Below are 14,937 nucleotides of genomic sequence, written 5' to 3' on the forward strand. Positions count from 1 at the left end.
TTTTTTCCCCTCCTATACGTTGTTAAAGATTGTAATAATTTTACTAAGAACATTTCCTTTTTTTGGAGTTTTGAACAATGGTGTAGAATTTTATTTTTCTGGAATAGTTTAATATGGCTTGCTTCTTTAAGAGATTTGTTCTGTTTAGTCTTACAGTTTGATGTGCAGAAGGTATTTTGTGTCATTAGTGACTTGAGTGTTTCAGTATGATAATGTGTATTTTCATAAAATTCCTGTTTTCAGCAGGATTTATGCATGAGAATTTTGCAGTAGTGATGATAGTTTGTTTTGAATCATTTACCATTTTTCTTTGTCCTGTTCCCTAAAAACTATTACTTGATCGCCTAGGACTGGAAGCCCAAGTCTGAGACTGAGGTGATGGGAAGGATATAATGATGAATACTGTATTGAAGCTTTTTTCCACCTTTTTATTTAACATTTCAATTAATTAACTTTTTTCTCTTCTTCCTACCCCAACCCCCAGTTTAAAGAAAAACAAAACACTTACAAAAACCTGCATAGTCGAGCAAAGCAAAGTTCAACATTGTCCATGTCCAAAAATGCATGTATCATTCTGCATCTTGAATCCATCACCACTTTTTAAAGAGATAAATAGCATAGATTGTCATCAGGACTTTGATATCATGGTCATTGCATTGGTTATAATTCTTAAGTCAAACAATAGCAACAACATTATTTCTTTGTACACTTACCTAGCAACTACAGTTTCCTGAACCTACAGTTCTTTTGACGTGGGATGTTCGTTTCTGTCTCAGCACTAATAAGCTGGCTTTGGGTTGATAAAAATAAGATAAAAAACAAGTGATAGATACAAATAGGGAGGATATAGCGTGTGATAGCTTTGTTATTATGGTTGGAGTGACGTGAATAGATTAGTATAGTTCCTCTTTCTTCTCCCTACACATTCCTTCCAAACAGTACCATATCCTATTAATCTTAAGCAAATTTGGCCTTGGGATTTGGCATGGGGCTGGAAGAAAGATGAGTAAGGGAAAGCAAAAGCTACAGAGAGGTCTAGGAATCACTTTTATATGCTCATAGCCAGGAAGATGAATTAAAGATTCCAGAAAGATCACACATTAATAATGAAATACACAGCTGGAGGAGAAAGGAAAAGTCAGTTAATACAAATATTAAATGTCACAATGTCATATATGTGAAAGGTAAATATTCTGAATGCAGATATTTTTGGGAAAAGTGACTGGTTTGTTTTGTTTTGTTTTTAGCTATGGCTTAGCTTAAGTAAAGCCAGGGAAGATGTAGCTTTGCAGTTTTACATAAGGGTTTGAGTGAGAAAAAGAGTATATGGTTCAAAATCTGTTTTGTAGTTTTTCTTCCTGTTAGCTCACTCCTCAGTAATTAACATGGGACTCAATGTACAGGATTAGTTTTGTGGCTAGAGCACAGTGTTCATACGGCTGTTTTGAATCTGATTGAACTATGTGAATTTGGGTCATGGTTAGTCCAACATGTAGCTTTTCTGGGTTTAATTTTGTTGGCTCGTCTGAAATGTTGACTATAATTTAAGTTTTGTAAATTGAGTGATTTATAGACAGTATAATTAGCTCTTAAAGGAACCATGCCAGTCTTATGGTGAAGCAGAAAACCTTTCACTTTCATTTTGGATACTTGGATTTCTTAGTGTGAAAGCTTATCCGTAGTTTTCTGAATTCATCCTGAAATCTATCTTTTAAAAAGCTACTAAACAGTAATGTCTTTAGCCAATTTGAGTTTTATGATCTATTTCTTCTGAAAATCTTCTGAACCTGGAAAATTCGTTAACTGCCTAATCTTCCCCTCCATAATTAAAAAGCAATCAATCAACAAGTATTTCTTCAGTACTTACCATGTGCCACATACTGTGCTAAGCTTTGAGTAGACAAAGTAAAAAACAGTCCTCTACCATCCAAAATCGACTTGTTGCTTTTTTTTTCTTTTGCAAGATATGTTTAAAATCATAACAGGAAAGAGAAACAAAATTGCTACCCTGTTTGAATTACTTTTCTTATAGAGGACTCTAATGAAAGGTAAATTAAAGCACTTAATTTATATTTCCACAGAGATTTTTAACAATAGTCTTCCTTTTGTGACTCATTTAAGGAATCTTCATTTTAAAATATATTTTACCTAAATAATTTTGAACCTTGAATTGTAGTCATCATTTGTTGCTTCATCTTTTTAGTTTTTTAGTTTGTTTAATTGAGAAGGGAAATGTTTCTTGGAGTATAAAGCACATGAAGTATGTCAATATAAAGAAAGCTAACTAAGAAATCTTTCAGCTTTCAGTGCAACTAAATGGGATTCATATTGTCAGTTATGCAAATGAATTTGTAAAGAATAAAAAATAAATTATATTGACTGGTCTATTTGAAACATTTCAGAGAAATTGTAATGCAATATTCAGAAGGTCATGTCTTTTTTTTTTTTTGCCAAACTTTAAACTCTATGGATTCTTTATAGAGAGTATCTAATAAATATAATTTAGGGTATGTGTAAGTATTTAATGAGTTTGTGGAGCAGTAATTAGAAATAATTCCTTGTTCTATTCCAGAATTAAGGATTTTAATTCACTATCCAATCAGCTTAGCTTGTTGCTTATAACCTTTTTTTTTAAATGCTTTTTCTCTTGGCTTAAGTGATGATACTCCCACCATACTTCTGCTAAGATATTTCTTTTCAGTGCTGGAATAATTGCCTTCAGTTTTAGTCTAATTTTAAACAAGTTTTCTTCCTATGTTTTTGAAATTACTTCTTTCCGTCTGAGGGATTGCATTTGTAGAATATTTTTTTTTTAAATTTCCTATTCCTTAGTAGAAAGCCTGGAGGCCTTAGTGGTGATGGTTACCATTGACCAATAATAGCTTAATCACAATAAAGTTGATTGCCTAAGGCTTGATTGAACCATATGTGAGTTTAGAAATAATGTACTTTGTAAAAGCTCCTAAATTCTGTTAATGTAGCTTCCTTGATTGTTTCACTTGCAGTATGACTACTCATATTTCCTTACTATATTATTTCAACCATTACGATTTCCAGAATCAACAGTTGTTTTTTTCTTTATTCTCTGTTAGTACAATAGCTTTTATCACTCTTCTATGAGTTTATGTAGTGGCTGTGGAAACAAAAAGATCAAAGTTGTTTCATTGACTTTGAGCCTTATGACAGTCACTGTGAACATGACTCGGTTGACATAATGATCAGAGGAAAATTGTTTGTGTATACTAAGTGTGTCTTTACCTGGGTACATTCAAGCTGCATCATTAGAAACACATGAACATTTCTTATAATACTTGGGGCTCATAATAGTGAATAATTCTAGCCTGCCTTGTCTCTCTCCTGTTCTTTTTTACCTATCAATGCAGGCAAGTGGACTGTAGGCAATCACAATTAGAAAGTGACTCAGGTCATTTAGACCAACTTCTCTGTAACTTGGATCATCCCTGACAAGTGGGCATCTATCTTCAGTTGTAAGACTTCTTTGAAAAGGACCTAATGCATTATATATAGTTATTTATTCAATGAGCATGCATATATTAAGCATATACTATGTCTCAGACACTGTTCTAAGAAGCACTGGAGATACAAAGAAAAGCAAAACACAGTTCCTGTCTTTGGGACAGGAAAATAAGCAAAAAAACAAAACAAAACTGTGAGCAAACAGCATATATTCAGGATAAATTGGAGATAATCAACAGAGAAGCCAATAACTTTATGGTATATTAGGAAAGGCTTCTTTTTAGAAGGTGGCACTTTAACTGAGATTTGAAGGAAGCCAGAGAATCTTGCATGTAGAGATGAGGAAAGAGTGTTCCAAGCACAGAGGACAGGCAGAGAACATGCCTGGAGTTGAGAGAGATTGTTTGAGGAACAGAAAGGAGGCCAGTTGTAATGGCAAGCAAAGTGGGACTTTTCTTGGCTATTTTTTTCTTTTGGAGCATTTCTCAGCACTAAGGTAATCAAGTGCCTTTGATTGAGCCTTGCCTGTGTTTGAATCGAGTCTTTGATCGAATCAACAGTCATTGATGACCTGCTTAAGTCACAAGAAAGCCTTAGTCACATGAGTTAGTGTCATATAGTTGCGATGCCCTCTGTGGGCTGACCCTGAAGAAGTGTACATATACTCTGAGGTTAGCATTTTGCTAGGAGGCTCACTCATTGGAAGAGTATTCATGTGATTTGGCCAGAGAAGACACTGGGTAGCTGCTAAGGAGCCTCCTGGCTTTAAAAACCCAGATGTTGGTGCTTCTCTCTCTGGTAACTATGTATGTATTGCTATGGACAAATGGTTAGGAGCCCTGTCTGCTGATTTGTGTTATTTGTTCTGTTTATGTAATTACTGTTTATGTTTTCTCAGAAGTTCAGGATGCCGATTTTTCCCCCTGAACTAAGTGAATGATATATGTATGTTTAATTAAAGTGAGATTGTAAACCCCTTAAAGTTGCTTTCCTTAGAAAAGCTAAAATTAAAGAACCTGTGCTAGCAGCCCTCCTGTGTGCTGGTGTTATTGGCCTTATACCTCTACAGCAGATGCTAGCAGCATTGTTGTTACACCAGTGTAGATGGATCATAGAGTATGTGGGGGTGAATAAAATGTAATGAAACTGGAAAGATAGGAAGAGACCAGGTTAGAGAAGGCATTTAAAGCCAAATAGAGGCTTTTGTACTTTAGCATGGAGGCAATAGGTAACTACTGGTGTTTACTGACTAAGAAAGTGACATAGTCAAACCTGAGTCTTTTTTAGGATGGGTAATTTGAAAGCTGAATGTCATGGACTGGAATTGGGAGATACTTGTGGCAGGAAGACCAACCAAAAGGCTATTTCAATAGTATAGGTGTGAGGAGATGAGAAGTTTATGACAAGGTGGTAACAGTGTCAGAAGAGCAGAAGGGATTTGTGTAAGAGATTTTATGGAGGTAGAAATGACAGGTCTTGATCACTGTTTGGATATAGAGTGGGAGCTAGAGATCTGGAGGAGTTAAGGATAGCACCAAGGTTATGAGCCCAGGTGACTTGGATGCTGATGGTACCCTTCACTGTAATTGAGAAGTATGGAAGAGGGGCAGGTTTGGAGGGAAAGATAGTGAATTTAGTTTTGGACATGTTGAGTTTAAGATTTTTATGTTTACAGTGTCCAATAGGCAATCAGCATATGGGACTAGAGGTCAGGAGAGGTTAGGGCTGGGAAAAATAGATCTGAGAATTGTCTGCATGGAGATGATGTTTGAAAGGTACCTTAATGGATAGAGTGCGGGGCTTTTTGCTGGGATTGATTAAGAGCCTGGCACATAATAAAAGCTCTATAAAGGTTAGCTTTTATTATTATAACATTGAAGGAGAAGAGAAGGAGGCTTAGGACAGAACCTTCAGGACACTCATGGTTAACAGGCATGACCTAGATGAAGAACCAGCAAAGGAGATTGAGAAGCTGTGTTGTGACGAGTAAGAGAACCAGGAGAAAACAGTGACATAAAAACCTAAAGAGGAGAGTGGATCAAGAAGATGGTAATTGACAATAGCAGAGGTCAAGAAGGATGAGGACTGAGAAGAGGCAGGGAGATCAGCTAGGAGGCTGGCAATAACCCAGCCCTGCGGGGAGAAGGGTATCTTATACCAGTGCTGTGCCAGTGTCAGAAGAGGGAATGGAACATATAGATAAGAAATATTAAGAGTTTGAAATGACAGGGCCTGACAGCTGATTGGATATGAAGGAATGAGAGAAGTTGAGGAGCTGAGGATGGCAGCCGTCTGAGCCTGAAGGACCACGAGCGTGGAATCCTTGATTTGCCAAATTTTGTAAAGCCTTGATTATTCGAGAGTGTAGTATATGAGTAGGTCAGTTTCCTAGGCTTCAAATAATATTCCATTTGAATAAAATATGAAGAATTGACCATGTTTAGCCACAAATAAATGTCAGTTCCAACATACATAGCAGTAATTGGAGCCACAGCCTTACGAACTGATTTTGGGCCAATGAGCCAAAACCAGGCCATAAAACTACAATTTAAGTCATAAATATATGTATAAATTTCCCCTTCATTTCCCCCTTTCAGTACATGTTTTCTTATTAACAGCAATTTTGGGGGATAAAAAAGAAAAAAATCATTCCCCAAAGTATATATGTATTAGAATAGTTTATTGATGGTTCAATCAGAATTTTATGTGCACATAGCTTAAAACATGCGAGTGAAAATGAATATATTTTAAAATATTTTAGAAAGCCCTAAGTTTTACAAGGATAAGAAGAGTTTAGGACTCCAAGAAAGAAGAAAGTCAGAAGCCTAAAATATAGGAAATAAGTGATTGGAAGAGACAAGCTACTCTTTATCCTGTATCGTATCCTATCTGTTGGTGAGGTTGGCATAACTACCTGTGAGTATTGTTCAATATCTTTGCTTTATATTAGTCTCTTATTAAATAGAATTAAGCAAATTAAAAAATAAACCTCTACCATACATATTTTATATTTTAGAAATAGATCTCCAAAGTAACCTGAAGACAGTGCAGAGTTAACACTTTATTCATTTATGTTTACGTCATCCTTTATGCATTCAGTTAGCAAATGTTAATTGTATGCCTGCTATGTGCAAGATACTATGCTAATTTCTGTTGGAGATGAAAAAAATGAGTAAGAACGTTGTCATGGAGCTTTTAATCTAATAGAAACATTAAAATATAATATTTTCACTAGCTTTTTTGGCCTAGAGGTCTTATTATATTACTTTATTTTTTGAGCTTGACTCATTCTTGCTTCATTTTTTTGATGATTGTTTAAAAAAGCCTTGAGAAATATTTTGAATCAAATAATTTATGTATTATTACCAGTGTGTGTGTATTTGTGTGTATGTATAATGACTAGAAAATGCTTGCCATATGCAAACAACACCAAAGCAACCTTTTATTAAACAACTTCTTTACTTTTCATTTAGATCCTTTCGTATCTTAATTTTTATATTTTCATTGAACTACCTTGTTTAGTAGTAGTTCTGTTGTATTAATTAGCTATAGCCTTATTTGGCCCTCAAAGGCATTAATTTTAAGGTTACTGATATTCTTCATGGGTAGCATTTTCCCTATCCTTTAGATTATTAGAGAATTATCATATTGAGCAGAAATTCATTTAGGATCCAGATACCCTGTTTTTAATATCCTGAAATCTAAATTTACAGAACAGATGAAATTAAGGCATAATTTCTCAATTTAAAGAAATGTAAACGTTTAAGCCTCTTCTGAATAGCCCCAACTCACCTTAATGAATTTAAAATGGGGCATCTAGGTGGCACAGTGGATAGAGCCCCAGGGCTTGGAGTCAGGAAGACCTAAATTCAGATTTGATCTCAAATCTGTGAGACCCTGGGTAAGTTCACTTAACTTTTTTTAGCTTCAGTTTCTTTATCTGTAAAATGGAGATAATAATAGGACTCATCTCCCAGGGTTGTTGTGAGGATCAAATGAGATATTAATTATAAAGTGCTTAGCATAGTTCCTGACATATATCCTGAGATATAATTATAAAGTGCTTAGCATAGTTCCTGACATATAGTAAGTACTGTTATTATTATTATTACTAAATTTGCAGAAATTCAGTAAGCTATAACCTTTGAGGAATACATACTTTGAGTAAAAGAAGGAACTTCCCTGTGTATTCAGTGGTCAGTGAGTCAGTCAACAAGAATTTATTAAGTGCTTACTACTTGCTTAGGCAGACTGTTAATTGCCAGAGATATAAAGGCAAAAACAACCCTTGCAATTCACATGCTTATGGAGAAGACAGCATGTAAATAAGTGCATTATTTTTTAAGTCAATTATTATTTTCTGTTTGTTTACTATTATTTAAGAAGTTTTGAATCTCATAATGCTTATACACAAACCACTTTAAATTCAGACATTTAGCTAATATTTAAATTAATATTAATTAAAATAAAAATTAACATTTAACAAACTTAAACTTATTCCCTAAAAATAAGCATTCTATTCACTGCACTTAGCAGTACTTTCAAAAATTTATCGTGTTTTTTGGCATGATTTATTTTCAAACTTATGTAGCATATTATTGTTCAGTGAACTGTGCTCCTCTGGATTTTATTGTGCATTTAAATTTTTTTTTTTTTGGTTTCTTTAGTTTACTGAGGTTGGAGATGTAATAGATTCCTAGTTTAATTTTTTATCTTTAAAAAACAACTTCATTTTATCATCTATTCTTATTCTGATATATCCTCAGTTCTGAATGATTTTTGTAAAATGTATTTTCATTATTAATCTCTTCTACTTGCTTTATTTGACTTTTTTGGAGCCAGTACTTGTATTTTTTTTTCCTACTTTGCTGTTTTTCCATAAGCATTTATTGTAGTTGATGAAATCAGATGGTATCTTTATTTACCTTTCCTCTTAAATTCTAATGAAATGGTTTGGGGGGGGGGGTTTTTTTGGTTTTTTTTGGTTCTGAAAGTTCATCATAATACCACCTTATTAATTTTATAAGTATTTTCTTTACTGTTATGAGCCCTATTCCTTCTCTTGTTTTTGATCATTTAACGATTTCATGAGGCAAAACTATGAATATTAGACATAATGAACTGAATTTATCTTATTTAATCTCATTTTTGTATTTAGGACACTAAAAATTATTAGTTTTTTATAGTGGAATACTCAAATTATTATTTACTTTTATTACAGTATGAGGGGTCTCTTATATATGTATTATAATACGCAGTATCATTATTATTCTTCATAGGCATTCAGGGAGGAAGAAGGGCCCAAATATATATATCTAAAATATTGTGATTCCATTCCTCTTCTCCTTCTAGTCTGTGGAACCCACATTTTAAGTGTGGTTGGAGATGGCTTTGATAAGAGTTGGTTCTTAGGTGACCTAGAGAAATAAACATGTTGTCAAAGTCATTCACTGAACAACCGTTTAATTCCCAGGAAGACAGAGGAACAGATTGGGTACTAGTTCTGGGGATAAACTATGGATTGCCTAAGAAACAAGAATCTAGAGAGCATATTCTGTGTAGTAACTTTATAGAGCGGCATACATCTTGAGGTTCCTCTGAAGAACCCTGCTTTCACAGTGTAGAAAAAAGCATTTATTGGTGGCCAAGCTCAACTCCCTTCTCACGAGATGAGAAATACAGCTTCTCTAGATGTTAGACACGAAGACAGATCAATCACTGAGGTTCTGGGGCACGCTTAACTTAAGCCAAAACAATACCCTTTACTACTGTGGAAGCCCCCCTCATCCTCAAGTTTCACCATTGCTTGGTAAAAATATTTAGGCTGCTTAGATTCCAGACAAGAATGGGAGGGAAAATAGAAATAAATCACTGACTCGTTCTTCCTGTAAGTGAAAAAACACTTGAGTAGACAGAGTAGACAGTAGTCGTTGTGGTCTTTACGTAGACATTCATGCTACTTCTCCCTTCATACTGGAATCTTTTCTGGAAGTTGAGGCCTGGGCTGCCCATTAGAGGGAAGGTGCATTTTTTCCCCCTTTCTTTCAGTGTATAACGAGTAGGCCTATGTATGAACTTTGATAGCAGTGCATCTTCACCCACCAAAATAGCTCTACATATTTTCCTAACTAGCAAATTGGATTAATAAGGAAATATTGATAGCAGGATTAAGAGAATATGAGATATGAGTCATTTATCATTAATGTGGATTAATTTAATTTAGGTTTCTTTTCTAATGCGTAGCTGAGATGTGGTAAGGGAAGCATTAGGTGTGGTTAGAGGGAGGGAAGCAAAGGAGTAAGAAGTAATTGTTGTCCATGAGGCCCTTTGGATCAGGATAGCCCTGGGAGTTCCTGTGTATTCCATATACTTTAGTGATCTATGATTCATTGATCCTTATACCTGATGCAGATTGTAAAGTCTTCCACATCTGAGTATATGGGCTTTATGAGTTAGGGTCTATATTCCTGTCATTCTCTGAGTCTAGGATTCCTTACATATTGTGACCAAAAAAACTCCCCCAAACACCAACTACAGCCTTTTGCCTACTACCTATGGTTAGTCATTTAGTGTTGAGTTCTAAATCTACCTAGGCTTGCCTTTGAATGTAGTATGAAATAGTTAGTGTTCATAGTCAAAACTTTTCCAACTAAATTGGACCTGCCAGAATTGTGGAATAGTGAAATGAATGCCAGATTTAGAATCATGGTTTCCATCCCAACTTTCCCATTTACTAACAGTATGACTTTGGGCAAGTCACTTTCCTCCGGACTTTACTTACTTAGCCTGAAAGTATTGGGTAAAGGATATCTAACATCCCTTCCAGGACTAAGCTATCTATGATTCTATAATCCTGTGATCTCCCAGAATAATGTTAAAAAAATTCAATCTCTCATGGTGTTAAAGCAGCTGACTTTTACATGGCAGCATAACAGGCATATGTACATCAATAAATGTTTTTGTCAGATGCAAAAAACTACATATCTATAACATCAAGTTGTATAAATTTTTATTTTCTCAGTTTTGGCAGTGGCAAAAGTAATGCACTATCCCTTTGTAGATTGTTACCACTGTGGTCAGCTACTGAAACATGGATTCTATTTGTTATCTGGTTGGAATCAAAAGAGAGCCACCATGGAATCCTTGTCAGTCAGTTCCCTTTAAATTTCTAGATTAAAGCGCCTGACATGTCTGATAAATAATGGGCCTAGAGCTGAGTTGTCAAACTTAGTGCCTGCAAAAACTCCTGAGTGAGCCTGAACTAGAAAATGTTTAAGAAAATAAATTATAGTACAATACAATACAGTGTTAACTTGTGATTTTCTAAGTCAGTATAGGGGTCAGTATGGTTCTCTTTCTATTAGAGTTTGACCCCACTGACTTTGAATCTCTAAGTATCTGTGCCAGGCTCTATGCTTGGTGATGAGGTTATTAAGGAAAAAAAATAATTCTTGCTGTTAAGGAGCATTAATATGTTTAAAGAAAGGACAGCAAAAGCAAATATGTTAAATATTTCCTCTGATAGTGAATTGCGTAAAGATAATTATCTTCAGTATGGTCCCCTGTAATATATTCATAAAATTGAGGACCACATATAGCTAGGGTTATCAATACTTGTTTTAAATCATTCTTTTGGTTATTGAACTGTCAAAAGAATAAAATTTTGCAAACTTAACGTGGTTTCTTTCATGGTTACTTTTTCTTGTTGCTGGCATCGTCTTTATTTAGGAAGTTTTGCTCTTAGTAGGGAGCAGAATAGATGATATCAGGTAACTCCTCAGATCATTTAATTGTCACATTCTAGAGAAGTGGAATATGTTCTCAATACCAGACATTTTTTCTAAAGCATTTATCAGTGCTAAAGTTAAATGGCAAAGTTTCCCCTCTTCCTTTGCCTATAGTGTTTGAATTCCCTTTGAAGCTTTTTATTCTGTCCTTAAAGAATTCATTAATCATTTATTTATTGCTACTAGGTTTTACTAGCCTTAAAAATGATTTTAAGCTTCTAAATATCTTTAAAAAGGAGGAATCGCAAATATCAGAATCCATCTTGCTGAGTTTCTCTCCATTTTAAAATTATATAGCATCTAGTGAATTGTTCTCTTTGTAGTACTTGCCAGTTGCAACACAAAAACCAAGTTAAACACAGACTTTCTGCCCTTTAGCAACTTTCTTCCTATTATAATGACCCTATTGATTTATTTTTATTTAAGTCAAAATGTTTTCCAAATACATTGTTTTTCACAGTATTTTATTCATGTAAAGGATAAAAAGTCAACATTTCTTAAAGCTCTTGAGTTTACGGTTACCATGTATATAATTTATCAGTCATTTTTCATTGATAATTTTATTAAACAATAAAATAATTTTACATAAGTAATTTCTAAATAACTTTTAAAGAATCAATATTTAATAAGTTTTTTGTAGCATCAAAATACAGCTCAGAGTTTAGCTAGAAGAACTTGTGTTTATACATAGTTTCTAAATGTTTTCTGAGTATTTTGCATGTATGCTAGGAAGGTAATAGTTTCTATGAATAATAGGCTAGTGAGCTATAGATAGAGGCAATAAAAGCAAGAAAGTTGGGGGGAGGGTTGTCATTCTGTCTTCTTGATGATTACCAAGGAATCTTCCTTTTAAAAGTGTGAAATTTCAGTGAAATATTACTTCTTAACTTAATTGTAATTTGTTAAGGATTTTAGGATTCATTAATTTTCAGGAAAATTTCAGTATTAGATTATCAGTGCCATCCATATTCCTTAAGAGGTAGGTGAGAAGAAAGGGCACTCCTAAAGCAGAATTTATTCTTTTTATTTCAAGAATATATTATAGCATAGTGCTATCTGTTGAAAAGTTTACCAATTTCATAATAAAAGAATTAATACATTTTTGCTTGTGTTAGATAAAACATCATTGAAAATTAGTTCCCAGTATTGTTATGCTTTTCAACAGAATGCTAGATTATGCTTATATTAGTTCTGGTTGACATGGATACTTGTTATTTGGTATATATTTTTAGTTGCTCAGTAGATGACCTGATGTGTTCTAGACAGGAAGTGGTATGTAGGAGTATAGGAATGGGCTGAAGTATCCTTTATATTTGCCTTTGTATCTAGGGGAGTTGGAAATAGGCAAGAATGGAGAGAAATTTTGTATGGCAGTACACAGAATTTTGCAAGTTTAATGTGAGCCCTGCAGCAAACCGATGAATTTTAGTTACTGGTAAGTTTGTTAAATTCTGTTTGAAAATGTTCCTCTTGGAAGATGGCCATCTAATTACTTTTACTCCCACCATGTCAACTCTAACCTATTTTGAAGGTTCTTTAAAATGATGTGGTATTGCTAATATGTCCATTGGTTGCATCTATAAGTTCTGAAAGATTTCACTTAGTAAATGCATTCGTCTTTTCAGTTGCTGACTTAATTGATGTTGAAGTCCTTTAAAATTTCAGCTAGCTAAGTTTTAAGATTTGGGGATAAGAGATAATGAAACTAATGGCTTTTTTCTTTGTGATTAAAGTCCATGGTGTTTGGAGGTCAGATTTAATTTATTGGGTGCTTGAGAGACAGTTAGTCATGAAACAAAATGAGGAAACCCATGACATCCTTGTAATTTTATAGTGATTCTGCAAAGGAGAGGTATCTCTAGTATCTAATATAGTTTTTGAATTATTTGATGGACCATTGTAAGGCTTTTCTTGTCTTTCTTTTTGGAAATATTAATATTTAGGAACTATATTCACCTCCTTCTACCTCCTGCCCCTAAAATCCCTAATTCACATTTCTCTGAGTTACATGCATAGATTAGGAAATCATGCAATCTACATGCTACCGGTGTTATTGATCTTTACAGTCAGACAGAAGTGTTAAGTGCAATAGCATATAAGAAGCTAACACTTGTAAAGTGCCCTTGACTTTTTGCTTGATTCATTTAAATGGAAGTGATTCCTTATTAGCTTTAATTTGATTATTTAGTATTTGTGTCTTTATGGGAAAAGTCTATCAATACTTTGAAGGGGAAAGTTACTGTAATATTACTGAATTGCAAAATTGTGTAGTAATTAAATTTTTGTGGTTTGATATTTTAGGGCTAGCTAATATTTTTGCTGTCTTGTATATAAAACTTTATTTTCTGGTAAAGGAATCTTTGATTTTTTGATAGTATTTTTATCTCACCCATATTAAATATATCATCAGCTTTTCTGTCTTTTCTAATTATTTTTCTAATTTACATTAATTCTATTCTTGATTGTAGGTCTGACTTTTAGCATGATTAATATTAACTAAACACAAATTTAACAGAGTACATTGTATGGCAACTGTAAAGCAGCATGAAAAGTTTTCTTGTTTAGAATGACTGTAGAGTAAAATTAATAGCTTGTCTTATTTCTGGGATAATTTTCAACCTTTCATCCTATAATAAAATTTTATTTTATGTTGATTATGAGATATAAAAATTTTAACTATTAAAATTAATTTCCAAATTACTTTAATTAGCTTCTTTTATTCAAGTATATAGAATGTCAATTTGGTAGTATTTGATGGAAATTAAAAAAAAACATCGTAAGTAGGATATTGTCTTAATGTTTGTGAATCTTTTCTTTTAAATTACCGATTTTTATAATTCTGTGGCAAGAGCATAAAGGATAAAAACATTCATGATTGATCCTAATACATTTATATGTCAACAATCTTTTTTTAAAAAAATTGTTCTTTCTGGTTAATTTGTTAAGTCATTTCTTGATGAAATTTGGTGAATACAAATTTTTATTCAGTTTGCACATTTTCATTTGTTTGAAACCTAATCATTTTAATTTTTAATCTTTTAAATTTTTTCATATTTTTTGGTAAAAATGAATGCACATAAGACATGTATTTATATATGTATGTGCATATAATGTAACAGTATGATCTCTACCTCTTTTAATAATGTGTCCAATTTTAGACAATAGAAATTTTCCTTAAAAGTCATGTCTTTGTTTATATCTTAAACACATTGACATTTTATAATTTTAAAGGCCTCTAGTGTTGCCTTTGGTAAAGGTGTTCAACCTCTGATGTATTTTTACAAATTCAGAGTTTAATATGTTTGGATTTGCTTAAAGCGGGTATACCTTTTCTCAGAGAGAGAGAGAGAGAGAGAGAGAGAGAGACAGAGACAGAGAGAGTGCGTGCGTGCGTGCGTGCGTGTGTGTGTGTGTGTGTGTGTGTACTGTGTACATTTGGACTTTGTCTGTGTCAAAGTCTTATGTTCTACATGTTGAACATGGCATCATGACAATCAAGTGGTATCTAATATAAAATAAGTTTGTGATAGAAACTTAAAAAATGAAAGTGATTTTTTCATATTTGTTTTTAATGAAAGGTATTGTGAGAAAATAAACTTTATATTAGATTTGAATATTATTTTAACCATCTTTTCTCTAATAAAATAATAGTATAAATAGACATTAGCTTATA

General features: G+C 33.4%; 1 protein-coding gene across 4 annotated transcripts in view; it reads left to right on the forward strand.

Moving 5' to 3' along the window:
* NBEA (neurobeachin) overlaps positions 1 to 14,937 on the forward strand; it is a 768,499-nt gene that overhangs the window by 149,424 nt on the left and 604,138 nt on the right. The window lies entirely within an intron of this gene.

This window comes from Trichosurus vulpecula, chromosome 2 (assembly GCF_011100635.1).
Source record: "Trichosurus vulpecula isolate mTriVul1 chromosome 2, mTriVul1.pri, whole genome shotgun sequence".
Classification (NCBI taxonomy): Eukaryota; Metazoa; Chordata; class Mammalia; order Diprotodontia; family Phalangeridae; genus Trichosurus; species Trichosurus vulpecula.